The 17,488-nt window shown below is 48.3% G+C and overlaps 1 protein-coding gene across 34 annotated transcripts in view; it reads right to left on the reverse strand.

Annotated features, from left to right (window-relative positions):
• The window catches only part of SEC31A (SEC31 homolog A, COPII component), a 439,339-nt gene that overhangs the window by 388,924 nt on the left and 32,927 nt on the right, over positions 1-17,488 (reverse strand). For 4 of the 34 annotated variants that reach the window (XM_078676174.1, XM_078676181.1, XM_078676173.1 and 1 more), the window contains exon 1: positions 9,549-9,664. The exons of the other annotated variants lie outside the window; for them this stretch is intronic. The gene's annotated coding sequence lies outside the window, so the exon portion shown is untranslated. Of the gene's footprint in view, positions 1-9,548; positions 9,665-17,488 lie in introns of those variants that run through there. 34 annotated transcript variants of the gene reach the window in all.

A 17,488-nucleotide genomic window follows, 5' to 3' on the forward strand; every position in this document is an offset into this window, starting at 1 on the left:
GGCAGAAGGGAGAAGTTCCGTGCTCCTATCCTGTCAACAAATGCTCGTGAAAAATAGCATAAAATTATTGACACTTATAATTCTCTATCTTCTAAACGGTGCTTCATAGCGCATCACCCTCGGTTCTAATGTTATATGCCTTTTCTGGGTAACAGTACATGACAAGTGTTGTGTTGGGACCCTCCTAACACTTAGCTGGACTCTGCCTTGATCCTAGCTTTTTAGTGATTTTCCATCTTGAGAAAGCGTTGTGAAGGAGCTGCAGGGAGCTATGTAGACCCCCGCCAGTACACTAAAAATAAAAGACACCGTTTGCAGTAGTGCAAAAAAGGGACCCGAGTGGCTCGTAGGCACTTCAAAGCAACCGGTACTTCTGTTAAAAGAATGACAACCAAGTTCCCCCCCCCCCCCAAAAAAAAGAGCAAAAACACGAGAGGCTTCGAAGACTGGGAGCAGCAACATGAGGGAGGTGCGGGAAGTTCGGTGGGAGAGAGGATCGTGCAATTCATGCAGACACGCATGGTTGGAGGGAGCATGTCAAGCCGATCCTTGAGCAGAGATAGCTTATCAACACAGCTGCCCTCAGTTCTGGTTTTCACATCCTTTTGAGAGCATTGCATTGTGTGAGAACCGCGACAAACAAAAGAAAGGCGGCCACCATCTTGACAAAGCGCTGTGAAGTAGCAATGTAACACTGTGTAACCCCAGTCATAAATAAACTAAAAATAAGAGACAGTGTGCGGTAGCGCAAAAAGGGAGGTGAGAGGCCCGTAGGCACTATGTAGGTGCCGGCACTCCTGTTAAAAAAAAATTAAAAAGACCCCTACCCCCTCAAAACAAGCCATAGTTGCTGCTTATTTACCTCATGTAACTAACAGCGATTGACAAAGGCAATGGTCCTGGCTTGTTGTAGGTATGATTCTACTTATTGTATCATATATATCTGTATGCAGTGACCGAAACAGCTAAATATAAGTCGGGCGGCACACTATGCTAAGCACAGATTTTTAGTTTAAGGTTGTAAGCCACGCCACCAATTACATTAGCCACGCCCCCTTGAGTGACGACCCCCCCCCCCAGTTTTTTCATCCCACTTAAAGCCCCGCGTACAGGTGTGAATAGTAAGACTCCAACCAGCAAAATGGGTTGGTCGTGGGGGCACTTTCAGATGCGAAGCGTTCTAAGGCCTGATGTCTAAGCTACGTGCACTTAATACCGGCATACAGCTGTTGGTCCAGGCGGTGAACACACATAAGTAAGCCAGTCAGTTTACATAGGGACGCAGGTAATGGGCGCAATACCGAGTGAACAGATCGCGCCTCATCCTCGGATATCTTTTGCAGAGTTATTAGTTTCTGTAGTAGGGGATCTCTGTGTATAGTCATAATCTAGTGAATAGTCCCGCCCATGTGCGTGGACCCCGGAGCAATCAAAAATAATCTCTTACAGTGTCAAAAAATGCAGAAAATGCATAGACACTTAGAAGAGAATTTAAAGACAGATAATGCAGCCAAAAAGGCTACACTGTCCAGTACTTCAACTAGAAATTCCACCATAAAATCCACAAAACAGCAAAGCCTGTACAGATTTCCCTTGCTTAACAGCAAAATCCCTCAGGAATGATAGAGAGAAGAACCTGGACAGACAAGCCCCATAGGCTGCCATTATGTGGCTTAATTAGGATACTGTGCCTTTAAGGAACCTTCCAGAACCTTCTCCCAGTATCCCAGAATGCATAGCAGGTCCAACTTAGTTTCAGTTCTTTTTTCCGGCTCCTGCAAGCAGGACCCTGGAGCATTGAGCTCTCCCTTTTCAAGGGTTTTTGTTAGTGTTTTACACTAATTTCGATTTTTGGTGCTTTTAAAGTACTTTGGTGACTTTCTTTCTGTGTTTCTGCACTCTTTTTTGTCCATAATGCCTGCATTATTCGACAAATGCCCTGAGTGCTCAAGGAAGAAGGCCAAGTCAGACTCCCATGAGGTCTGTATTCTCTGCCTTCCCTCTTCCCACATTCCTGAGGACTGTGTGATCTGCAGAGGCTTCTCTGGAAGGACCCTGAAGGAGAGGAAGAAGATCAGGCTTCAGGGACTTGAAGAGAGAAGGTTGAAGGCACGAGGTGGGTCAGGAGGGGCTCCTTCTACCCATGCTGAGGCCTCTGGGGGGCTCCCCAGGGGCAGGAAGACCAGCCCTCGCCCAAGATCTCCGTCTGGGTCAGTTGCGCTGACCACGACGTCGAGGGGGCGGTCAACGGCCAGTTCCAGGTCTCCCCAGGGCTCTGGGTCGAGAAAACGTCGCCCGTCGACGTCGAGGAACGTGTTCCGGCCGCCGTCGAAGCCGGTGTCGATCTCCTCGTCGTCGGTGTCGGCGTCGAGTGGTCAACATCGGAGGGCCCGGCGTCGGCGCTCGCCGTCGAGGCGACACCGCCGTTCGCCGTCGAGGACATCGTCGTCGAGGGGATCCTCGTCGTCGAGGCCGCCGTCGAGACGGAAGGCGTCTCCGGCGCCGAAGAGGTCGACGTCTTCTAAAAGACCGACGTCGAGACGGTCAAGGAGATCGACGTCGAGAAGGTCCGAGAGGTCGACGTCGAGAAGGTCCAAAGGGTCGACGTCGAGGCGATCCAAGAGGTCGACGTCGAGGCCGGCGAAGAGGTCGAGGTCGCCGTCGAGGCACCATCGCCCGTCGTCGAGGTTTCGTGGTTCGTCGATCTGGTCGGGGTCGACGTCGAGACGGAGACACGGTTCGACGTCGAGAAGTGTGAATCGGTCGACGCCGAAGGACCGTTCGACGTCGAGGGGCCATCGGTCGTCGTCTGGGCACCGATCTTCAGCGTCTGGAGGTCCTAAGGACAGGCCCGGGACTGTGGGGGGCTCCCCACACTCCGAAAGAGATGGTGGCTCGCCGGGAACGGCGCATTCCGGGGTGGATGCTCCGATGAAGCCTTCTACACCTCCTTCGCGGCCGGCTGTGCCGAAGGGTCCGCCTCCAAAGGCCCCGACCCCACCTCCGAAGCCGGGTCCGCAGACCCCGCGTACGGTTACTCCTCCACCCCCGGTTCCGCCGAGGGCGGTGTCGATGCCTAAGTTTCCGACGCCTCCGAAGAAGACGCCTAAGAAGCCTAGGACTCCTGACCCTGGGAGGCCGAAGGAGCGTCCGAGGCCCAAGAGGTCGAGGTCTCGCTCGGGGAGACGGGACAGATCGAGGAGTGGGCATGGATCTTCCTCACGATCCAGGCGTCACCACAAGAGACGTCGGTCCAGGTCACGTTCTGCCTCTGGGACCCGTTCCTACTCGCCCACGCTGTCCGATTCGCCGGAGACTAGGGTGTCTCCGATAGACTATATAAGCACATTTCAGGAAGTTCTCCTGCGTGGAGCGGCGAAGTTGGGCATCAAGGTTGAAGCGCCTACGACTTCTACCTCGGTGATATTTGAGACATTACACAAAAGGCACTTGTCTCGCCCCCTGTTACCTTTGGTGCCGGGGCTCCTTGAGCCCGCCGAACAGCTATTCCTGACGCCGGCGGCGGTGAAGTCTGCGCCTTCCAGGATCCTAAAAAAGTACAGGGCTCCGGACTCAGACCCAGCCTTCTTGAGGAAGGACCCGGTACCGGATTCAGTCATCGTGACTGCTGCACGTAAGCTTCATGCCACCTCCCCTGCGTCCACGGTGCCTCCGGACAAGGAGAGCCGCTGGATCGATTCTGCTGGTCGTAAGGCGTGTGGGACATCCGCCTCGTCGATGAAGGCCGCCAGTGACTCGGCTTTGCTGGGGCGTTACGACCGGTCCCTGTGGGACTCGATGGAGCAGTTCGCAGACCTTGTCCCTCGAGACCGCAAGGAGGACTTCATGGAGATCGTCCAGGAGGGGATGCTGGTCTCTAACCAGGCCATCGGCGCCGCAGCGGACATATCCTTGCTGTCCGCGCACGGATATTGCCACGGGATTCACCAGAGACGCCATGCTTGGCTTAGGTTGACGTCACTGAAACCGGAAGCACAGCAACGCGTGGCGAATCTCCCGTTTTCCGGAGATACCCTCTTCGGGAAACACGCGGATGACGAGATGGCCAGGATGAAGGCCGAGGTGGAGACCCTGACGGCAGTGGGCTTGGAGAAGCCCAAGGAGAAGAAACCCTTCCGACAGTACCAACGTCGGTTTGGGTCGCAGGGTCGTGGAAGGGGTCAGTCTGCTGGACAACATCAACAGCAGCAACAGCAGCAGCAGTACAGGCGGCCCTTCCAGAAACGCCAAGGTGGTAGAGGTCGTCAACAGTCCTCTACCGCGACCAAGGGCCCGGCCGGGTCCCGTCCCTGAGCTGTTACTTCCCCCTCGTCCGTTACCCGCTCCGGTGGGGGGAAGCGTTCAATTTTTTTCTGGCAGAGTGGAGAAAAATTACTCAGGACAAGTGGGTGCTGAATATTGTTTGCAATGGATACAGTCTACGTTTCACCAGCCCTCCTCCATCGATTCCTCCCGTCAGCTCGCAGTATCAACTGCGCGAGCTTCAGGCGGAGGCGGACATTCTGCTAAGGAAGAGGGCGATCGAAGGCGTACCTCTGTCTCAAAGAGGAAGAGGTCTTTACTCTCGGTTCTTTCTTGTCCGCAAGAAGGACAAAAACGAGTTCAGGCCCATTCTGGATTTGCGACAGGCAAACAAGTGGATTCGCAGAGAAAAGTTTTGCATGCTGTCGTTGCATCAGATCTACCCTCAGCTGCAACGTGGAGATTGGATGTGTGCCATAGATCTACAGGACGCATACTTCCACGTGCCCATTGCATGCAAACACAGGAAGTTTCTGCGATTTCAAGTCGGCGCCAATCACTATCAGTACACGGTGCTACCCTTCGGGCTGAAGTCTGCACCCAGGACATTCTCGAAATGTATGGCAGTGGTAGCAGCACACCTGCGGAAGAACAAGGTGTTTGTCTACCCGTACCTGGACGATTGGTTGATCAAGGCCTCCTCCTTCTCGGAAGCTCAAGCACACTTCCAGAAGACGTGCGTTCTCTTGAACAAGCTGGGGTTGCACATCAACATGTCCAAGTCGGTCCCGATTCCGGTCCAGTGCATCCAGTACTTGGGAGCCTCCATCAATACGCTGTCAGCAAGCGTGTCTCCTTCGGAAGAGCGACGTTTATCACTCCTTCGGAAGGCTCAGGCTCTCATGGACCCTCCGTCTACGACAGTGAGGACGGTGTCTTCTCTGCTGGGATCGATGGCCTCTTGCATCTTCCTCACTCCTCACGCACGGCTACAGATGAGACCTCTGCAGGAGTGCTTGGAGGATCAGTGGGACCAGAGGAGAGGTTCTTGGGACGACAAGATACGACTGTCTCTACATGCTCTTCAGTCTCTGAAGTGGTGGTGCTCGAAGGAGAATCTCCTCAGAGGGGTTCCCTTCCACAAGGACATTCCCACACAGACCATCGTGACGGATGCGTCTCTCCAAGGCTGGGGGGCGCACTCCGGAGACCTGCAAATTCAAGGGGCGTGGTCCCCGACGGAGTCCACGTACCACATCAATTTCCTGGAACTGAGAGCTGTTCACTTGGCACTGAAGGCCTTTCATCCGTCCTTTCAGACCAACTCTCTGCTTGTTCAGACGGACAACACGACAACGATGTATTACCTCAACAAGCAGGGGGGCTCGAGATCGCGCACTCTGTCGCAGGAGGCGCAGGCGATCTGGCGCTGGCTTCTGGCTCGAGGACTGTCGATAACGGCCACCCATCTGCCAGGTGTGCAGAATGTTCAGGCAGACGAACTGAGCAGACTCATTCAGGAAAACCACGAATGGGTCATAAACGACGAAGTACTAGGAGAAGTCTTCGCAAGGTGGGGAACTCCAGACGTAGATCTGTTCGCCACCGCCGAAAACAGCAAATGCCGAGGCTTCGCCTCCAGGTACTACCAGCCGGGGACGCTGGGGAACGCGTTATGGATCAACTGGTCGAACAGCTTTCTGTACGCTTTTCCACCAATTCCCCTGATTCCGGCGGTTCTCATCAAGCTGTCCCAATCCAGGGCGAGAATGATTCTGATTGCCCCGGAATGGCCCAGACAGTGGTGGTTCACGGACCTGCTCCACCGTTCTCTCCTTCCTCACGTGAAGCTGCCGTGCAGGCCGGACCTTCTCACGAAGTTCGGGGGGCGGATGGTGCACCCCAACCTCTCGTCTTTGAGTTTGGCGGCATGGCTCCTGAAATAGTGCAATATGGCCATCTGAATCTCCCAGAGGATTGTATGGACATACTGAAGGAGTCTAAACGTCCTTCCACTAGGACTTCCTATGCTTACAAGTGGAAGAGGTTTTGCATCTGGTGTAGGTCTAAGAGCTATGACCCTACGACATGCAAGGAAGATGTCATCCTTCCATATCTGCTACATCTGGCGCAGTCGGGCCTTAATGTCCATTCCATTAAGGTTCATCTGGCTGCTTTGACTGCCTACAGGAAAGGCCCTTCACAGACTTCCTTTTTCCAGATCCCTGTGATCAAAGATTTTTTGGAAGGCTTGAAGAAAGTGTTCCCTCCTGTCAGGCTTCCTTCGCCTTCATGGGACCTGAATGTGGTGCTGTCCAGATTGATGAAGGAGCCTTTTGAACCCATTCATAAGGCTTCGTTGCAGCACCTGTCCTGGAAGGCGGCGTTCCTCGTTGCCATTACATCGGCCCGCAGGGTGAGTGAGATTCAGGCATTGTGTTGCCAAGAACCTTATACTGTATTTCATAATGCTAAAGTTGTTATGCGTACTCACCCTAAGTTTCTTCCCAAGGTTGTTTCTGATTTTCATATCAATCAGACTATCACTTTGCCTACGTTCTTTCAGAACCCTTCATCTCCAGCGGAAAGGTCTTTGCATTCCCTGGATGTGCGGAGGGTGCTGAAGTTTTATCTTGAGAAGACTAAAGATATTCGTAGGTCAGACCAATTGTTCATCAATTATGGCTCAGTCAGGACTGGTCTTGCTACCTCTAAACAGTCCATCTCGAGGTGGATTGTGTCCTGCATACAGTTGTGTTACTACAAAGCTAATAAGACCTTAGGGGGCAAACCTAAGGCTCATTCCACCAGGGGCAAAGCTGCTACGACAGCTATGCTCCGTAATGTACCCATTGCAGAGATCTGCAAGGCGGCCACTTGGAAGTCGGTCCATACCTTTGCTAAGCATTACTGCCTGGACTCTGATGCCAGGGCAGACGCTCAGGTTGGGCAGGCTTTGCTGCGGAATCTGTTCGCACAGTAGTGGCGTTATTTTATTCTCCACCGCCGCTTGGTGTGGGGATGGGCTTGCCATTCTATTCACTAGATTATGACTATACACAGAGATCCCCTACTACAGAAGGAGTAGTTTCTGTCCTGTAACTCCAGTTCTGTAGTAGGGGTATCTCTGTTATAGTCATAAGCGCCCTCCCGCCTCCCCGGTGGAGAGTTATTCATGTTCATAATGCTACAGGTCTGGCGTTTTCTACGCCTTCAAAAAGAACTGAAACTAAGTTGGACCTGCTATGCATTCTGGGATACTGGGAGAAGGTTCTGGAAGGTTCCTTAAAGGCACAGTATCCTAATTAAGCCACATAATGGCAGCCTATGGGGCTTGTCTGTCCAGGTTCTTCTCTCTATCATTCCTGAGGGATTTTGCTGTTAAGCAAGGGAAATCTGTACAGGCTTTGCTGTTTTGTGGATTTTATGGTGGAATTTCTAGTTGAAGTACTGGACAGTGTAGCCTTTTTGGCTGCATTATCTGTCTTTAAATTCTCTCTTAAGTGTCTATGCATTTTCTGCATTTTTTGACACTGTAAGAGATTATTTTTGATTGCTCCGGGGTCCACGCACATGGGCGGGACTATTCACTAGATTATGACTATAACAGAGATACCCCTACTACAGAACTGGAGTTACAGGACAGAAACTACTCCTTCAGCTCCATTGAATACCGTTTGCGAGCTTGAGATAGTGGCAGAGAAATCCACCAGGAAGGGCAGGGCTGCGGATTACGTCAGTACAACTACAGGGGGCCTGGGAATTGATCTTTTAAGGCCATGTCAGGGCTAGACATGGCGTGCATCTCCTCCACAGTGGTTCGTGCCTGTTCCCTCCATATTTAAACTGTCCATACACAGACTGAGACAATGATTTATAGACGTGCTAACAATAATTTGGAGGAAAGTAAACTTATGGGACGCAAACCTGGGCTTGCCTGCACCTGGAGCGTATGATAATGAGAGTCAAGTTTGGTCACCTCTAAACTGACTGACGTGTGAAATCGGCAGCAGGCAGCAGCGGATTGAGCCGTGCGGAGTCAGGCATGCCAATGATTGGGGAGTGGGGGGAACATTCATTGCTGTTAAGCTCCGACAGGGAAAGGTTACCAGTCGGGCGGAAGGAGTTTAGATTGAACTGCTAAATCACTACACCCGAAGGGTAGATAAACAAGCATTGGCGGCCGCAAAATAAAATAAACAAGCTCTCACCCAAAGGAAAACAAGCTCGGAGGGGGGGGGGGGAGAAATGCGAGACACGGCCTGGCGGCCGTGAAAAGTGTGAAGCAGGGGGCTGGGGAGCGGATGCCTTTGAAGTGAAGCTCTCAGAGGCAGGCGGCTCGGGGAGCAAATGGTAAGGGCGTTCACGAGCACATGCACATGCACATGCACTCGATGTAATCCGCCTGGTGGTTTCAGAGCTTGTTTTGCCCTCAATACTCTCGTCCTATTATGGCTTGCGCGATTAATAGGACGAGACCTAAAAAAAGTGACTGCCTTAAAATTGGCAGCCATAGGATTGCAACATAAAATGAATACATAAAAAATCTCCAACTACTACATATGATCTTAACAGCTGGGATTAGATAGAATGTTTTGGGTATCATGTTTGGAACTTAATCAAATCCCATCTCCTGGTAATCTCTTCCTGAGCAGACATTTACACCCTTTCGTCACTGCCTACTTGAAGGTGGATGCTGGTGTAGCATCAGTCTCGTCATACATTTGGGGTAGATGCGTGGAGAAAAAAACAGCCTTTCCCATTTCAACCCTCAGTTGGCAACTGTGAATGCGATACTGTTCGCCTCCGCAGGTGAAAGGGCAGCGAAGTGAGAGGGAAATTTGGGTAAAAGCACACAGTGCAGCATTGTCATTGAGGAGCTCACTAGCCCAGTTCTACTAGGAAATAAATAATAAAATCTATAGCAGGCACAATTTTCCACACACTGACAGAGAGGGATGTGCACAGCTGCCAAATAGCTTCTGCTATCAATTAATGAATTAGACACTGTTGGGCAAATAATATCAGCTAAACAAAAAGGCAACACAATTAATAAGGCACACCACGCCTGTGAAGAAAGCAGGTTTCAAGTTAACAGCACACCGGAAAGATAGCCGGAGCTGTACTGCCATCAGGGAAACCAATTTGCAAGATGCCCACTCTGAGTTTGAACCGTCTTGCCTATACTACCTGAATCTGCTGGCTCTTCTCAAAGCAAAAGAACCTGCATGTGGCAGTTATATTCAGTAATGGAATTTGTTCAGGGCCTCACAAGGATCTCATACCTGGTTGCCGACTGCAATGAACTATTGCCCAAGTAGTTTGCTGCAGGGTGGCCCTGGAACTCTAGGACAGATCAAATTATTTTTCAATTCTAATTGATTGACGTGCACCACTGCCACCATCCTGAAAAAGACAATACTGACCGTTATCCACTAAAGGAGTCAAAATATCAGCAAAATATATCACCTGGTCTTCACTCTGGATTAGTTACCAAAGGACAGTAATTTCACAATCCCTCTTATTAATCTAAAAAAACTGTTGCAGCAAGTCTTGAATTTGCTTATATTGTAGTTATTGTGTCTATTTGTCTCAATGTGTTTACAACTCACAAGCAGAATACCTTCACTTCACACTTTCTTTGATGACTACCTAAGTATCAATAAATTAATTGGTCATAACAATATTACTCATTGTATGGAGTTTGGACTCATTGTCTGTTTATTGAATGAGATAATAGCTCGGAGAGGATGCAAACACACTTCTCAAATTACTTATTGTTAAATTCAAATTAATCCATAAAACAGATTGCACTTATATACTGGGTATACTACCCATATTCTGAGGAATACCCTGTGATCACTTTCTGTGTACACTAAGATGAAGCATGGTGGAGTAGAGGGTTCATTAAAGAGGTGGGGACTATATAGAAGCAGAACGAGACAGAGAACACCTGAATGATACGGAGCTGGAAGCTGTCAAATACTTCCCAAGAAGGCCTATAACAGTAGTTCTAGCCCACAAAATAAGTATTCTCATTACCGCTCCAGCTCCCAACATTCCATTTGGTGTACCACACTAGGTTCTATGTCATTTCTATTAACTTACTGAATGTTTAAATGGCAAAATTTAAAAAATACACAAAGTTTTTGATGGTCCACTTGACCGGTAGCAACAACTATTCTTAAACCTAATTGTTACAAACTTATATAGTTAACAACATAGTTGTTCAGTGACTTAGTTAGTAACACACCTTTTATGCATGTGTGAAGTAGGCATTAGAGCTCCTAATCCAAACTAAAAGAACAAATGTCAGTGGTATGGTTTTGCAGTTTGAGAAAAGGGGTTCAAAAAGTATGTATTATACCCTGTAACAAGAAAGGTATAACCAAACTCATTACAACTTTAAACAGTAAAAATCAGGAATTAGAAAGAAAACATAAGCAAAAATACAAATAATAGATCTAAAATTGAAAAATACTGCACAAAGGGAGTAAAGGGGTAAGAGAAGAAATGAAAAAAGCCCTTGGCTGCTGTCTGGAGAGGAAAGAAAGGAGAAAATACAACAGTGGTGAGGGCATTTAATTAATGAGCAGATATCTAGTAAAACGAGGATGGAGTGGGCAGAAGATACACTGCCCTTTCAGTCTCATCTCAAGTGTCATCTACCCTGATCTAAACAATAATTCATGAGTGAAAATTCAGGCCAATATTGTATAATTCCAGGGGTATATTCTGAAGATGCAGCAATTGCAATACGCAGGATCTGCCCAAGCTGATAATCTATGTTGAAAAGCCACACAATGTTATTCTATTACACTGTTCTATCCTAACATCTTACTGTTCCAATGTGATATAATGTATCTGAGGAGCCTCATTCATTCATGTAACAGTATGGGGTGCTTGTATAAACTGGAAGAGAATCAGGTTTCCTCTACCTTATGGTATTCTATGATAGACTGCCCATGGATCAGATACTTTACAAAGCTCTGCGTTCTTCTGAAAATTTCATTTTGCTGCTGAATGGCATTATCAATAGGTCCGCGCTGGCAGTCTGGACAATGAGCACATACTGTGGCTTCAAATAATAATACAATAAGGACTTGTCATTCTATTACAAACCAAATGGCGGACAGCTTAATTCTCCCAGGCTGTATAATTATCAAGGCTGCACCACTAGCTGCACTTCTAGTTGGGGGAAGTATGGGGGGGGGTTGGCCCAGGAGAGGGAAGTTAATGTTTGTTTTTTTTGTTTGAACTTATCTCTGGCACATTTAAGAGGCTCATACACAACAACCCACCTTCGCAGGGAGGCTACGTGTCCTTTTATGGAACGTCAATGGCGCCCTGGACAAAATCAAGTGGAGTTGGTCCGCAGGTCGGCACAAAAAAACAATCCAGGCAGACTCTTTGTACAGGAGACCCACTTAATGGGCAACCACTGTCCCTTCCTAGCACGTAGGGGGTGCTTGAAGGTGTTCCATTTGAGCTTCACTGTGGATCTAGCGGAGTAACCATCCTAACCCTTCAACACGTCCCCCTGGAGGTGTCCAAGGTGTGGCATGATGCTCTGGGGCATTATATGGCGGTGACTGAAACATTACAGGGGGCCCAGATTTTTCCAATCTGCATTTACGCCTCTTACCTACTAATAGAGGAATTTGTAACATCCTAGAGTTGACTCATCCTGGAGCTTCCAGCGGCCCCGTTGATACTGGGTGGGACACCCCAAGGGGTCAATGACCAGGGCCAGGATCGTTCCTCTATAACTGCCACACAGTCATGCCTAACTATTCAGGCCACATGTGTACACTACAGGTCCCTACAGGATGTATGGTGAAAGCACCACCCACTGGAGCATCGCTACATCTGCTTCTCACACACACACATATATATCTTTCTCCCGCCTTGATTACTTCCTTCTCCCTAAGGGGGAGAGACATAGGGTGCTTTCCATTCAGATTGTGGCAAAGCGAGTGTCCAATCACTCGCTAAAGCTGCTCAGCTTGCTCTGGGGGCCCGAGAGGCCTGCAGTGACGTACGAGTCACTGGTGTCTGCAGAACCATGAGGTTTGTGTGGCTTGCCAGCAAATGGGAGAGCAATGCCTGACGTGGGAGTTAATCAGTTATGCAATGGGCCTGCAAGGACGAACCCAAAAAAACCGAACAAGACCTGGAACATCAGATAGCCAAGATAGAATGACAATACCTGGCCACAGCAGAAGACCCTGAGGAACTCCATACACACTCAGACATTTCTGAGACAGGACCACATGCATAAGGCCCGTGAAGCATGGATGCCACTCAGTCAGATATACCAATGGGGGATAAAGTCAGTAAAACCGTACATCAGGTGTGTACTTCTAATGCTACAGAGGATCCTATATCCTCCATTAAATCTGACCTGGGCTTACACATAACTGGGAGTGCATCCATCCCGGGCCCCTTCGCTGCATATTACCAGTGTCTCCATAGTCCTGAACAGAAGGCTACACTTGAGGAGCTGAAGCAATTTGTCACAGACCTCCCGGTGACCCGTTTGGAACATACGGACAGAGATATGCTAGAGGCTGACATTACCCTAGAGGAAATGGGAAGAGGCCCTTGTGTAAACTTCAAAAGGACAAAGCACTGGGACCCAATGGGTTGCCTGCGGAATTTTGGAAGCTGCAGTTACCCCAGTGTAATGAAAGAGCCACTCTTGTGGTTTGGCACCCTATGATAACCTTTAACTACGACCATTTTAACTGACTTTAGTGTTATTTTTCCTCAGCCTAGATATATGAGACGGTCCTACATATGCCTGCTTCTCTTCTGTGATCTTGCGGTCTTTTAGTGAGAGCGGTCACAGAGTAGAACAGTACATTTAAATTATAAGTGCTTACTATTGGCTTTGACATGGCCTCATGTCATCTTGCTTTCTGGCTTTGCTGATGAGTTCAGACTTCTGGCTTTGACATGGCCTCATGGCATCTTGCTTTTTGACTTTGCCTTGCTTCTGCTGCACGGAATTATGAGTTCTTACTATTGGCTTTGATATGGCCTCATGTCTGACTTTGCCTTGCTCCTGCCTACACAGCAGTGCTTGCAATTCATATTCAAGGTCTTTCTGCTCCTCACTTGTTTTTCGCACCTCACGGACCAGAGTGAAGTGGATATTATCTTTGGAATGTACAACTCTGTCTCAGAGTCAAAATACAGAGGCTTGGCCAGCCACTGTCTTGGCCTTGATGCAGACTGGTACAGCCTGCTCGGTTTTTTCCAATGAGAAAGGGGCAGGGTTTTCTAGAAGCTTTGTCCTACGTTTAGTAATGATATTTAAGCTGTGAGCCGAGGGGGCCAGGTGGGAAGTTAACCACAGAATAGATGTATTGCTGTGGGGATGACGGAAGTTGGGTCCTGATTGAAACTCCTACTGGGGCTGTTTGACGGACTTCCTACAGCTTGAGTGGGCAAGGATGATGGAAATTCAATCGGTGAGGTGTTCCTAATCACTCTCTCTCTTGTATATATTTTCTATTCTGTGCTATCTGTGTACATATTGCATTCTATTTCAATTGTTCATTTAATCATTCATTTGACATTTTGGAGTCTGCCATGATTGATATATTCGGCCTGCCTTATTAAAATGCTGCATTAATAAACTTGTATATGTTATTTTACCTATATTTCGGTGTGTTCTCTTACCTCGCCTTAAGGAAGTGCTGAGTTTTGCCTTGCCTTTTAGGGTGTGTTCTTTTAGCGAAAAGCACATTCATTACAACCAGGTAGGCCCGCTCCTGCTGCAGACTTTTTATGGAGGCCCTGAAGGTGCGTTGATTGTCCAGCAACCTCCCCCCAGCAGAAATAGTGCTCCCAAAGCCGGGTCTGCAGGGTACAAGATGCGAAGAGTATAGGCCAATGTCACTCCTGAATACAGAGGTCAAGGTGTGGGCCATTAGCTGGGGTGATTGGGAAACTTGTTCATCCCCATCAGTCTGGGTTTATAAGCTCCAAATTCATCTAAAGAAATGTTGCAGACCGACCTCTAAAGACGTTATAGCTACCCCGGATTGGATGTCATTTTACAGAGAGGCCCACCTTTCAGTGCTCGACGACTGGTGGTTCGATGGGCTTGGGGACGAAGCCTACGCAGTAGAGGTTGGGGTAGTATGTCGGGACTGTCTCGCACACTTCCTATAAGGCGGTGATCTACCTCCCTCTCTACCAGAGTAGTGCAGACCATTTGGAGAGCGGCCACGAAGGCCACAGGATGGGCCAACAGACTCACACTGGAGACCCTGCTATTGCAGGGGATTAGACTTCCCCAAGCATAAATGCTTTGCCAAATGGGACACTATAGGCATAACACCCTGAGACACTTTCACAAAGGGGTCTATAAAGTCCTTTACGGAGCTACAGACTGAATATCAATCAGACCCCCCAGGATATAGCGGCATGGATTAGTAAATTTAGCGGCACAAAAATGGAAATTTAGTGGCAATTTTGCGGCATTTTATTTGGCCATTTTTCCTACAACAAACACAGATTTCTTTGTTTCTTGAGTTATTTAACAACATGAAGCTATGAATGCACTTAAACCATGTCAGTGCATTCTGATATGGCCGGAGTGCTTGGGTGTGGTTTGGTGACCTGCACGGATACCTGACGGGGGCTATAATTAACTATAATTCCAGCAAGCATTTTAGATTCTCTCATAGCCCACATCAATGGTTCTAAAGCCAAAATAAAGTGAAGCCGTGATCGTGAGCAGTCCTGCGGAGTAATTCTATATAATTCTATTGGATTTGATGTGTTCCTTTTAACCAAACGTATACCGGATCAGGAGTTAAAAGTAGCATCCACCCTTACCCCACCTGTCTATTCTAATTTATAATGTTCCTGGCAGGGTTCCCAGATGTTATGGTGACACGGAGGACATCCCAAGACTCATTTATCGGTCTCTCTGAGAGATCTGCTCATGCCTCTTAGCTGTCCAATCAGAGGGGAAGGCACTCTCCAATTTTGTGCAGTATCCCTTCATGCAAGTACCATACTGTGTGCTACTGATTTTGCAGGTTTTGTGCTGCTGCAACCACTTGCCACATGATTTCATACTCATCCCATGGTCGCAGTCCATGTTAGTTTCTTGTTGATGGTGGACATGCTGTGTCTAATTTTGCGCTCTGTTTACATTTAGAAAATATATTTTGCATCCGGTGGCACTGTCACAGTACTTGGCTCCAGGCAGGCAGATGCAGCCTTAATCGAGTCTGACTCGTGCAGTATGTTAGTTGAATAGATAATATGCAAGACACCCAAGTATGAACATACTTCCTCGATACAGCCGAAAAGTGAAGCAACAGCTGCTACTTTGACGGCCCACCTCTTTCCACCAATCCTGGCCCAGCTCTGTTAAGAGCGGCGAGCGCTTCAACGAGGACAATGAACAGTGAGGCCTGAAGGGGCGTGTCAGCAGCTGAGCCGCGGTTTCGCTTTAAGACTCCCGCTGGAGAATTGTGTGTATGCACCCCGTGTGAATCGCAGTAGCCACTGCCTTTTTGTGAAGCTCAGAACGCCGCATTGCATTGTAGGGCTAGATGGGCATGTCTGGATTTTGGCTCACTTTTGTTAAAATCGCAGGATTTTTACCAAAAGTGCCGATTTCGCAGGCACTTCGGTAAAAATCGCGGCATTTTAACAAAAGTGCCGATTTCGCGGCAAACCGCGAAATCCTGGAGGGTCTGATCAATGCACCACACCCAGTTCTTCTGCTATCTTCAGCTTCGCCACACACTCACACTGTACCCGCCATCAAACGCCGAAATACCAGCATTGCCATCTCTGGAGGCAAAAACTCTACTCACAGACATAAAAGTTAACAAACGTTCCAGCGTGTGTGACAGCAGCGTATGTGCCGCATCGATCTCCTACTGGTGAACACACTACCTGTGGAACTCAGTCGACACACACTCTAGGCCTGGGATAACAGTCAATCACTGTTGAACATGTGAGCTATGAACCATGTAGATTACGAATACACGAAGAGGGGGGTCGACGGGCTACATTTTAAATGTTTGTTGTTTACACTGTGCACTCCTCCTTTTTATTTCGTTTACCCCTTTTCTTTTGCATGTACAGTTCCTAGTTTCTGTCGTTAACAATGAATCTGTTGTTGGCACTCATTCGCAGCTGAGCACCAGTGCTCCTACTGGCTTCATGGGACAGTACCTGCACGTATGTGCGGCAACGGACATTCGCCAACATTTGTGCCCTGGAAGGCACCCAATATGTGGACAATGATGTGATCATTCTGCCTTCTGATGAAGCAAAGCTTCGCATATTTTGCGACTTGCTGAAGTCATGAACCTCATTTATGTGTAACGAGGTAACAAGTGCATGTCTTACTAACGTTTATATTAAGTTTGAATAAGGATTTAGAAGCTTGCACGTGTTTTACTAAAATAATTTACTCGAGTCACTTAAAATGGCCGCCGTTTGTATTTAGTTACTGCGCATGCGTCAGCCACACTCACGTGTCCTGACGTGTCTGCAGAAGTGGAGGGAAATTCATGCGCATGCGTAATACATAGCTTATACTGCTCGTGCGGTTCGCTCTTGTCAATCGTTTTATGTAGCTAACATTTAGACTGCATAAGTATATTTTTTGGTGATAAGTTTAAAGTACAAACCATGTGATGTGTTTTCATAATGACATTATTATGTATTAATTTGTTTTCGCTTACTTTTCATGTACCGCGGGGAATGGGGGTCTGAGAGAGAAGAGAGCCATCTTGGAGGTTCTTTCTGCGCCTGCGCAACTTTCTGAGGCACAGTGGACCTTGACTGATGGAACACAGCCAGTTGGCAGTGATGGGCAAGATGTTCCTGAGAAAGTCACCTCTGCCCTGCAAGAACAGCGAATGTGGCTCCTTATATGTTACATTGTAATATTGCGCTACTGTTTGCCGTGTAGTTTCTCATGGGAACCCCAATCTAGCTAGGCGGTACCCAAGTATGCAAATACAGGCTTGAAATGTTGTATTATGATTGGTGTGTTACCCAAATCCTACCTTAGGACCAATCCAAATTGAGGGATTCTGACACTTTGCAACATTGGGGGGTGGTACACTGCCCCAAACAGTATATCTACCCTAGGGTTCACCTAGGGAAGTGGTCCGACTTGTCTGGTTTAGCTGACCTGTCACTGACCCATCGTACTCAATAGGTGACTGAAGATATAGAG

This window comes from Lissotriton helveticus, chromosome 2_1 (assembly GCF_964261635.1).
Source record: "Lissotriton helveticus chromosome 2_1, aLisHel1.1, whole genome shotgun sequence".
Classification (NCBI taxonomy): domain Eukaryota; kingdom Metazoa; phylum Chordata; class Amphibia; order Caudata; family Salamandridae; genus Lissotriton; species Lissotriton helveticus.